We start from the raw sequence: 12,967 nt of genomic DNA, 5'->3' as shown, positions 1-12,967 counted from the left end.
TCCCCAAGAATTTGTTAATATTTAGTTTCTGTTTCTTGTTAATTGTTTATATGCAATTCAATTCAACAAAATCAAAATATGTTTAACTCATTATTTGTGCATTGACATGTTCATATGATTCATTCTATTAGGCAATTCCTTGTGGTTCGACATAACCCTATACTATATTATAATTAAATCTTAAAAGAGGTGTAAATTGTAAAATAGTAAAGTGTTATCAATAAACTTATTTGCTGAAACACCTTTTAATCTACAAAAGTGATGAAGACAACTTACTAACTTTTATTTATTGTCATTTACATTCCACCGTTTATTTATTCTTTAATACCAACATTCCTTAAGGAAGAAGTTTGGTTTGTTAATAAAAGTAACCTAAAAGGGAGTAAATAAATAAATGTCACTTAATTTTATTATTCTTTTGTTCTTTATTTATTTATTTGTTTCTACTATTCATCACTTTTGTATATTAGAATACCATTAAACCGGTGTTGAAATTTATTCCACAAAACCGAGATGGTATTCAAAGGTACTTAATAATTATGTAATAGGGGATTGCTTCGATACCATTGTGTCGGCGTTGGAATTTATTCTAACAAAGCCGAGATGGGGCAAAGAAGGAATAACTTATTTACATGATTATTAAAAGTAAGTTGTAACTTGAATATTCTTGAAACCATTATACCGGCGTTGGAATTTATTTCAACAAAGCCGAGATGGCGAACAAAGAATAAAACCGAGTTCACTTACTTAATCAAATAAAAAGAAAACACACTGAATTGAGGGAATTTCTGCTTTCAACAAATTTGCACTACTGCTAGGACGATTTGTTGAGAGGGGAAAGCCAACTCTTCCCCCAAAATAAACCTTTCAATAGTATTCAACATATTAATTCCTGAGTTTCTAAACTGACTTACAACTTCTAGGCTCCTAAATCATAAAATCAAGTTAAAAGTTGGCACTCCAATAATGTTGCTGAGAAATTTAGACCAAGCTGAAGGATTATGTAATGGTACAAGATTGATTATTACTAAATTGGAAAATCATGTTGTCGAAACAAAAATTATGTATGGGAAAAACATTGGAAATGTCATATATATTCCTCGAATATTAATGTCTCTATCACAATCTCCATGGCCTTTCAAGATGATAAGGAGACAATTTCCTATGATTGTTTCTTATGTCATGACAATAAAAAAATCACAAGGTCAATAATTGGAAAATGTTGGATTATACCTACCAAGACTAGTCTTCAGCCAAAGTCAATTATATGTGGCAATTTCAAGAGTACAAAGTAAAAAAAGATTGAAGATATTAATACAGGATAAGAATGATAAAGCTCTAATGTCAACAACAAATGTGGTTTATAAGGAAGTGTTCCAAAACCTGTAACATGTATTCTACATTTACTTCAACATTCATATACAAAATTATTATTTTCCATAAATCTCATCGGTCTTTTATTTCAAATTCACGATGTTAAATATAAACTAACAACCTCCAAGGTTACACTCCATAATATTTAACATACACAATAGTTATTTCCCTTCTACTATACAATCTTCAAATTCAATTCTTTAAACTCATGCCAACAATAAAACACTTCACTCGTGCAAATGCATGGGTATCCTACTAATGTGTATTGAATGAACCGTTCCAATTACAAAATTAGACACTTTCAATAGAGTTTCTAAAAAACATTTCTTGCAAATATCCCAGTAACTATTCTTCGTGATATCAAATTTTTTAAGGTAAATAATAACGCATTGTTAATACATTGAGTTATCCACAGCATATGAATTTAATAATGCACATGAATAAATTAATTTAAAAAATAAAAAATATTAATTCAAATATGTATATTATAAAAGTGATAGTTTTAATAGGAAAATATGTATAGTAAAATATCAAAGTTGTATAGAAAAAATGTATCTTCTAAATAATAGAAACGAATATTTAATTTATGAGTTATTTTTATACAATGATTATTAACTAAAACATAATCAAATCAAATAACATTAAATTATACTATATTTGAATGCTAAAAATATATTCAAATATTTATACACAATGAACATCAATCTAAAATAAAATATAAGCATTTAAGAGACATGCTAAAAAAATTCTTATAACTTTATATGATAATTATAAACGTAATCACAAAAAAATGATGCAAAAAGAAGTCATTATATTTATAATTTTATATAGAGAATATAGATGTGAGATATTATCCAATACAATTTAAATTTTATTTATTGAGTTATTTTAGAAACAAATACTTTCTATAATCATACTTTCAATAAATCAATGCTTATACAAATGCATACATAGATGTTAATATTGTACACATACCCTAAAAAACCAATATTAATATTCCAAATATATGAATGCATCAATTTAAAGTAATAAAAAGAATCCAAAATAAAAACAATGATTAACATTGCGACAATAACCATTAGGTTTAAGGTTTAATCAAAACTTAGGTACAATAGCAAAATATTAATCCTTGTCAAACCATAGGGAACCAATAAATTTATTTTTACTTATAACAAAAAGAAGCATTGTAAAATTATTTTAGGATTAATTTTTGAAGTTAGAAAATATATGTTGTCTAGAACTAGGTTATCGTGACTAAATTTGGTACATCTTATATAATTATTTGATCCGAATTCAGAGAATTAGTAATAACACAGTTAAACAGGGATATGAACTTCTAAAGATAGAAAACACAAGTGTCACGTCCCCGATTTTCGGCTACGCAGCCTCTTTAGGAGTCGCCACCACGTCTTTTGCGGTTAAAACGTGGAAAATGAAATTTAAGCCCAAATTAGGATAAAATGGTCTTTTATATTAGAGTTTGAGTTCGGGAGTTGATTACGGATCAAGGAAGGTATTAGCATCTCGTCCGCCCGTAATTAAATGGTACCCTAACTAATTGCATGAATTAAATACCCTCGATTTTTAAATTAAATTGTTTAAACAAAATATTAATTTTTTATTTTTGCGTCTGACAAGAGTTCACCTTGCTCCTACATATCCCTAGGTGCAATAGGAAAATCAAGACTACGTAATTCTGATTTTAAAATAGATTGTTGGTTAAATAATTATCTCTTTGAAAAAAGTGAAGCAACAGAAACTAATGTCCGCACCGCAACCCATTTAAAAGAGGTTTGGAAATAATTATAATATTTTTGGTTATTTTTTGTTACTTTAAGAATTAATCGAGTGAAAAGAAGCGTCTTAACACGGCCGTTCAAGGATGATATAAGGACAAGAAGTGTTACCACGACCTGTCTCCATCCTCTGATTAATCCCGAAAAGTTATAAGTTTTTTATCAATAGTAATAAACATTGTCATGTGAAAGTATTTTCTACAAAATTATTGTTAATAGTCATTTTAAATCAGAACTACATATCCCTATTTTATGTAGGGAATTAAGAATACATAGTTCTTTAGGTAGAAAAAATATTTGTTGATTAAGTTTATTTTATCTTTAGATTAGTGAAGTACAATCCTCATGTCTGATATCGCATCTCATACTAAGAAAGAAGAAACTTAATTAAAATTTTATCCTTTTATTAAAAAAATATATTTTTTAGAGACGACTGGTTAATCTTATTGATTTTAAAAAAGTGAAGTGCAGTCATTCTATCTATACTGCATTATACCTTAAAATTAGGACTAATGTAAATTGTTATTTTTCACTTGGTAATCTTTATGTTATAATAAATATAAATTACTTGAAATAAAACGTGATTGCTAGGAAGAGTAAGCTTATTTTTAAATAACTACCACCCAATGAAACAGTAAACATGGAGAGTTGTATTCAAAAAAGAGAAAAAGATGTATGCACTGGTAGTGGAAGATTTTTTTACACTATCAATGCATCATCCACCATTTATTTTTAATCATGATTGACTTGTCAAGAAAAGTATTTCAAATGAATGGTAGATGATGTATTGATTGTATATAAATCTTTATATTGTCAGTGCATAGATATTATAGTCTTTAAAAAATTATTATTTTATAAGAGATCAAAATGTACAAATTATTTCGTTACCAATAATGTTATGATTGCTGGCATATATAGGGAATTACTTTTAGTGTAATGATTATTGAAACAACAAAAGGAATTGCTAATATATACAAATAAGAGCTAATATATACGTTCACAATAATGAAAAAAACGGACTGTATACCTAAAGAGTAAGGCCAAGTGAATGATTGGGATTTTTTGGAGAAGGTTAAACACGTCCACACAAAGCCTTGAAAATTTATAGCTCACTTTAGCCAGCAAAACTGTGCCTTTTGATACTCCAGGATTCGGAGGTAATTTTTGGGTGTTGATTTTTAGTGGGATGATTTTGAATTGTTTTGTGTGAAAGATAATGTCTAGGGAAGAAAATAATCGATGAATGAATTTTTTGATTGAGAGGATTATGGTATGATATGAAAGATTATATTTTTTGGATGATTGTGTGGAAGACAATGTTTAGAGAAAAAAATGGTTGATGAATTAATTTTTGATTGAGATGGATGTTGAGGATTCTTGATAATAGATGATGAATGGAGAATGTTTTTGAAATTTTTTGATGGATGAATCATCTCATGTGTCATATGCATATTTATAGGTGAATTTTAACACATATTTGAAAATCAAATCCCCTATTAACTTTCAAGATAATGTTAAGGAGATTTTGATTTTTTTGCTTTTAATTCAAATTCAAAACTTTAATTTGTGTTTTTATGATGTTTAAGATTTAAAATTCGAATTTAATAAAAATCATAAATTCAAAATTCAAATTATGTTTTGTTTTAGGACACCTAAAAAATGTCATTTTTCGATAGAAAAACCCAAAAAACTTATTTTATTTTTATTTGTTATTTTTTGAAAATGTCTTTTAGGTCGGACAAAATTGGGTGTTCATGGTTTCCCCTCTTTACTTGTTGCTTATTGGACTACATACAAATTGGGTTTAAGTGCTATCATGATTAGTAACTAGTAAATGAATAAACACTAATTTTGTCGAGGTACAAAAGACTTTATGTTGGGGACATGGAATGAGGTCTTATCAAGAATGCAGGTTGGTATACTACTGAAGCTTGGAAATTAAATTTATGTCAAGCACGAGGCCTGGAATGATTGACTTCGAGGTCGTCAAGAACAGGGTCGTCGAAGGTATAATTTGATATCGTTAAGCATGGGGACCTCAAAATTATAAAAAACATCAGGCACGTAGCCTGAAAAGATTGACTTCGAGGTTGTCAATCACGAGGTCCTCATAGGAATAATTTAAGGTCGTCTAGTACGTGACCCTCAAAATTATAAAACACGCTAGGCATGAGGCCTGGAAAGATTGATTGTGAGGTCTGATAAGTATCAAAAACACCTAATTTTTATATACATTCTAGGGCACTTATCCTATGCAAACATGTGAAAACCGAATTAATTCAATACTTTTTAGATAAATTTTGTATGTTTGAATAAAATAATTTATGATCACCACTTGTCTAAGTTTTCTTTGAATGTTCTAGAAAAATGGACAAAAACGAATTAATTCAAAGACAACCAAGAATTCATGTCAAAGCACAAAAATAACTGCTCAAAACAAACAAGCTAAGCATGGCATGATATGTGCTTAGCTTGTAGCCAAAAAGATTGCTTCGGCTTGAAAAAAATAACTTACATTGAAGAAATCCAAGCTAGGTGTGCCAAGAAAATGCATAACTCAAAAGCTTACCTTGCCTTGAAGAAATCATACTAAAAGTGCCAAGTAACCAAAAAATTAATTCAAGAATCATGGGAAAAAAAGGTGTTTCGGCTTGAAGAAAGGAAGGTTCCTTCACCATGAAGAAATTTGTCCATTAGCTAGGCGTTGACAAAGAGGAGCTTAGCTGCCAACCAGCCACACAAAACCTCACCGTGAAGTAATCTAGGACAAGTCACCAAGCAACTTGCCATTATTTTACTTGAAGACCAGGAACATGACTTCATGCATGACATATGCTATGACAAGCAGATAGGATGTGTCACCATGCATGTAACCTAGCCCTCAATAGGTTGAGAGGGCAAAACATCCCCAAACAACCAGATGGCCGGTCAAACAAGGCACTTGGGGGGTTCCTCACTTTGGCTATAAAAGGATAAGCCATTCTCCACTATTATGACCATTTTACATAACCACTTCTTCTCATTTTTGTTTTTACTCTTTCTTAGGTTGTTCATAGGCTTTTATTTCATAGAGATTCAGAGGGAATGGAGTTGGAAAATGAGGTGCAAAAATATGATTTTGTAACATCAAATGAAACCAAAAGTATCCAATCTTTGGATGGATGACTAATGCTCCAAAATTTGGACTATGGTGGAATTTATTTTACTCTTTTATCTTCTTCTTCCTTTATACAAGTTATTACTATGGTTGTTTTGATTCTTTAAGAAGTTCTTAATGTAGTTTTAGATTAATCACTTAAAACTTGTTTTCAAGAGAAAAAATGTTTCTTCTTAATGTCTTGACAAGTGAACTAAAAAGTAGAACATACACCTTAGTTCACTTGCCACATCAAGCATCTATTTTAAGCAACATGTATTCAAAGCTAATAAATGTTAATGGAGCCTGAAGTAGGGTGTGACAACCTACTCCGACAAGTAGCAGTTAACTGTTATTTAGTATATTATACAAGTTTCGAAAATCATCTTTTCCAGACTGGGACACTGAGGGAAAGTTAAGGCATAGTGTATGGTTTAACCAAGTTATAACACATAACTTGCATAAATTATCATGTTGATATTGTTTAAGAAATTATCCCATCATTCTAACCTTATTCTCCTCTTGAATTTGTAAATATTTAGATACTTTACTTTTTTATGTATATCAAATCATAAAATCACCAAAACCATTTTTTGGGGTCAAATTCTTACTTTAGATAAATGATACAATATATGAGTACATTTCTGGTACGCAATTTCCTATGATTCAAGATAACTATATACTATACTACAATTGAATCTTGAAAGAAACACAAGTGTAAAATAGTAAAGTAATAAACTTATAAAATTTATTTGCTGGAAAAGAATTCCTAAAAACATAAGTTTAAACCAATTAATAGTTTGTAACTTTGTGAATAGGAATTACATACGAAAGGTGCAATTAAATCAATGAAATGTTACTTTTAAATAAAGAGTGATGAACAATTAATGTAACCGCTAATTGTTATAATTTTGTCATTTAATTTCTACCACTAACTCTTTCTTTTATTTATTTAAATTTAGGTATTTAAATTCCGCAATTAACTACTAACTCTTTATTTTTCTTTATTTACTTTATGTCATTTACTTTTCCGCAACTAACATTCCAACAATTTATTTATTGTTTTATTCATTTTATTCTTTATACCATCATTTCATAGGAAATGACACAATTAACTTTGATACTAACATTTCAAAAGAAATGGTATGATTAGCTTAATAAAATGAGACCAACCTTTATGGTATGGTTAATTCAACCCGAGAGGAAGTCAATAAATAAAGTAAATACTCGTCACTCAATCACTCTAAACTTGCAATCGAAAATCTCTATTCAATAAATTTGGGTTGTTGCTGGGGAATTACTAGATAACGGATATTGATACTTATATTTTTTATCACTAGTAATTGTGAATAAAATTTTCTTTCACTTTTGTATAAATTTCCTTTTGTAAATATTTATTTTATTTTTTGTTTTATACATTTAAAAATAAAAAATCCAAAAAGAAAGCAAAAGTTGATCTAGTGGAGAGAAAACCCTCTAGCTAAGAAACCTTATTTATTGTTATAAAATTTATAGGTGATGCGGAGGTACCCCTCATCAATTTTTTTTCAAAATAAAAACATAAATCGGATTGGAATGAGTAAGGGTTAGTGGCTGGAATTTCAAGAAAAAATGAAGAAACTGAATCTTCAAAAATCCAAAAAGGGAAACTACTTAATCCAAAAAGGTTAAGTATTCAGCATGCACTTTTTCATGCACATATTTTATTTTGTGATACCTGAACCTATATATCCATAACATGCTTTAGATGATGATTTTTAAATTTGTGATTTTTTATTTTAAACAACATGCTTGCTAAAAAGTTTGCCAAAAAATTAATTTTTTCCTCACTTGTGAACTCCTAAAAATTTCATTATTTAGTTTACCAAGTTGTTGTTTGGTTTAGTGTTTAAACAAATGAAATAATGAAATTCCAAATGGATTCATATGTTTATGTTTATTTTAATAAAATGTGTTTGGAATGTCCATAAATTATGTTTGGATTTCCATTTTATTATTTGGATTTGAAACATGCTTGAAATTATTTTCCTAAACATCATTTTCATGAAAAATGCATGCTTTATTGTTGGAAATTTTTTCAATCAAGTTTTATTCACAGACATAATATCTTAGAGAATTATAGACTCATGTAAATTGTTAGAATTATAAACTCACGAACAAATTTTTTTCTAATGATTTATAGGAAAACAAGTCTAAAAACAAATAGACAAAAATGAGGAGTTGACTCTAAAAGTACTACTATCTTGGAGAGAATATTTAAATCAAGGAGAATGAAATTTTAAGTTCTCCTAAAATTGTTTGTTTACTTTTTAATTTTATTTTTCATTCTTTTAAAATGTTAAACAAAATTCCTTAAAATATCTTCAAAATGACTAGAGGACAAGTCAAGCACGGTTTCTATATTTTTAGTGTGTGTTTGATCGCTTTTTAATTTTTCTAGTGTGTTTACTTGCTTAAAATTGTTTTTCAGTGTGTTTAATTTTTATTTGTATGTTTACTTAAGTTTCTTTTTAATATTTTGTTTAAAAAGTGAAATTTTTGAAACTAAACCTAGTAAATAACACAACTTTGGCTTAAACATTTTTTTCAATACAAGATCACAAACTTTGTGAATCAATAAGCTTTGATGAGCAACATGAGTTGAAAGTCTGAACTTTTTTGTGAAATATTCATAATGTCATAACTTTGATAAAATGCAAACTTTTTTGGAAAATCATTTATCATGAACTTGTAAATTTGTTTGAAAATCAAAGAGTTGTACATAAACCAACCATGTGAGGGAGTGTAAGCCACAAACATAAAAATATAAGCTTAGTGTGATACTTGTTGGCTTTGCACAATTGATTTTGTTTGAATCTTTGTTTACTTGATTGCATAAAATTGATAGGAAATGATCAAAGCAAATTCTTTTAAATAGAATGAGCCACTTGACCAAGAATCAGCACTTGAGCCTAATATGGAAGAACAAAAATGAAATCTCCTACACTTTTCTTAAGTAAAAAGAGAGCATTTTTCAACAAAAAAAGGTTGTTGGAAATTTTTAAGTTGGGGGGAATGGTTGGTTGTGTAACAAAATGTTCATAAGGGAAAAATTCTCCATATCTGTACAAATAAAACAGTAAAGCAAAACTCGAAAGGAGTAAAAAGAGATTGAGAAAATAAAAAAAGGTTACACAAAAAGGTAAAGAAGAGAATGAGGAAAGGAAGAAAAATAAGAAAGGTGAAAAAACTGAAAAGAGACATGAATTTAAAAGAAAAATTATTTTCTCTCTTTTAACTTTGAAAGTATCTTTGAATATCTTGAAAAACCAATTTTCTTTGATAGCCAAGCCTCATTACAATCTAAGGAAGACCTTAGTGATCCTTGAGAAATTGTGCAATTAAATTAAGTGTTAAGATGAGAAAAAAAATTAAATTCTTGCGAACCAATGAAGTTATTTTTTAGTGAAACACTTACCCATTTGGTTTTATTCTTGAACCGTGTGTGAAAATGCATCTCTGTGATTGATAACATCTTTTATAAGTGAAGTGCTAAATGAATTTTTGAAAAGATGTGTTCATTCTTAGTTTGAAGCATTATGAGTTAAAATCACATAACCATAAACACATTTCATGCAACTTTAAAATGATGCACAATTTTGATCTTGTACAAGCTGAATTTTTCTAAAAGCCAAGTTAGTTGTTATTTTACCATTGTTTGGGGACAAACAAAGTCTTAAGTTGGGGGAGTTGATAAGTGCCAAAAAAAACCTGATTTTCATATGAAGTTTAGGGCACTCATCCTATGCAAACATGTGAAAATCAACTTAATTCAACACTTTTTAGATAAAACTTTTATGTTTGAATAAATTAATTTTTGATCACCTCTTGTCCAAGTTGTCTTTAAATTTTGAAGGAAAATGGAAAAAAAAGAATTAATTCAAAAATATCCAAGAATTCATGCCAAAGACAAGCCAAAAGCACAAAAATGATCACTCAAAACAAACAAGCTAAGCATGGCATGCTATGTGCTTAGCTTGTAGCCAAAACGATTGCTTCAGCTTGAAGAAAGGTACCTTACCTTTAAGAAAACCAAGCTAGGTGTGCCAAGAAAAATGCACACCTCAAAATCTTACCTTGCCTTGAAGAAATCATGCTAAAAGTGGCAAGTAACCAACAAAAATTAATTCTAGAACCATGGGAAAAAGGTTGCTTCGACTTGAAGAAAGGTAAGTTACTTCACCATGAAGAAATCTGTCCAACAGCTAGGCATGGACAAAGAGGAGCTTAGCTCCCAACTAGCCACACAAAACCTCACCATGAAGAAAGATAGGCCAAGTCACCAAGCAACTTGCCATTCTTTTACTTGAAGACCAAACACATGACTTCATGCATAACATAGGCTATGACAAACAAGTAGGATGTGTCACCATGCATGTAAACTAGCCCACAATAGGCTGGCGACTAGGGGTGACAAGTTGCTGACCCACCAACTTTTGGAGGGCCAAACAGTCCAAAGCAACCAACTGGACGGTCAAACAAGGGAGTTGGGGGGTTCCTTACTTTGGCTATAAAAGGAGAAGCCATTCTCCACCATTGCACATAACCCTTTCTTCTCATTTTCGTTTCTACTCTTTCTTAGGGTGTTCTTAGGCTTCTATTTCATAGAAATTCATAGGGAATGGAGTTGGAAAATGAGGTGCAAAAACATGATTTTGTCACCCCATTTGGAACCAAAAGTATCCAATCTTTGGATGGATGGCTAATGCTCCAGAATTTGGATTATGGTGTAATTTCTTTTACTCTTTTATCTTCTTCTTCACTTATACAAGTCATTACTTTGGTAATTTTGATTCTTTAAGAATTTCTTAATGCAGTTTTAGATTGATCATCTAAAACTTGATTTCAAGATCCAAACTGGTTCTTATTACAGTCCTGACAAGTGAATTAAAAAGTAGAACATGCACCTTAGTTTACTTTCCATATCAAGCATCTATTTTAAGTACCTTGTATTCAAGGCTAAGAAATGTTAACATATCCTGAAGTAGGATGTAACAATCTACTCCAGCGAGTGGCAGTTAACTGTTGTTTAGTGTATTATACAAGGTTTTAAATCATGTTTTCCTGATCGGACATTAGGGGGAAAGTTAAGACATGGTGTATGGTTTAACCAAGATATAACATATAACTTGCATAAATTCTCATGTTGATATTGTTCAAGAAATTATTCCATCATTCTAACCATATTCTACTCTTGAATTTGTATATATTTAGATACTTCACTTTTTCATGTTTATCAATTCATAAAATCACAAAATCAACTTTATTTGTCAAATTCTTACTTTTGATAAAAGATATAAAGTATGAGTACATTTTTGTTAGGTAATTCCCTATTGTTTGACATAACCTTATACTATACTACAATTGAATCTTGAAAGAGATATAAGTGTAAAATAGTAACGTGTTAAACTTATAAATTTTATTTGTTGGAAAAGAATTCCTAAAAACATAAGTTCAAACCAATTCATGGTTTGTAACTTTGTGAATAGGAATAACATACAAAAGGTGCAATTCAATCAATGAATTGTTACTTTTAAATAAAGAGTGATGAATAATTAATCTAACTGCTAACTTTTACATTTCTGTCATTTATCTGCTACTAACTCTTTCTTTTATTTACTTACATTCACGTATTTAAATTCCGCAATTAACTACTAACTCTTTATTTTTCTTGATTTACTTTCTGCCATTTATTTTTCCGCAACTAACATTCTAAAACAATTATTTATTGTTTTATTCTTTTTATTCTTTATACCAATCCTTCACAATAAATGATATAGTTAACTTTGATATCAACCTTTCAAAAGAAGTGGTACGGTTAACTTAATAAAAAGAGACCAACCTTTATGGTATGGTTAATTCAACCTGAAAGGAAGTAAATAAATAAAATAATCACTCATGACTCAATCATTCTAAACTTGCAATCGGTAATCTCTACTCAATATGGTCGTCAAACATGGGGTCCTCGAAGGTCTAATTTAAGGTCCTCAAGTACGGGCCCCTCAAAATTATAATAAATGACAAGCACGGGGCCTAGAAAGATTGACTTTGAGGTCGTCAAGCACAAACCCCTCAAAATTATAAAAAAAACCAAACATGGGGTTTGCAATGATTGACTTCGAGGTCGTCAAGCATAGGGTCCTTATATATATAATTTGAGGTCGTCTGGTATGGGGTACTCAAAATTATAATACGTCAGGCATGGGGTCCTCGAAGGTATAATTTGATATCGTCAAGCGCATGGCCCTCATAATTATAAAAAACGCCAGGCATAAACCCTTGAAAGAATGGCTTTGATGTCATAAAAAACGGGGTCCTCGAAGGTATAATTTGAGGTCTTCAAGCACACAGCCATCAAAATTATAAAAAATGCCAGGCACATGTCCTGGAAGGATTGACTTCGAGGTCATTAAGCACAAGGTCCTCGAAGGTATAATTTGATGTCGTCAAGCATGGGGACCTCAAAATTATAAAAAATGTTAGGCACAGAGCCTGGAAAGATTGACTTTCAGGTGGTCAAGCATGGGGCCCTCAAAGGCATAATTTGAGGTTGTCAAGCACGAATCCCTCAAAATTATGAAAAACGTTTGGAACGCGACCTAGAAAGATTGGTTTCGAGGTT

Source organism: Lupinus angustifolius, chromosome LG14 (assembly GCF_001865875.1).
Source record: "Lupinus angustifolius cultivar Tanjil chromosome LG14, LupAngTanjil_v1.0, whole genome shotgun sequence".
NCBI classification, from domain to species: domain Eukaryota; kingdom Viridiplantae; phylum Streptophyta; class Magnoliopsida; order Fabales; family Fabaceae; genus Lupinus; species Lupinus angustifolius.
Note: the sequence above shows the minus strand (reverse complement) of the source record.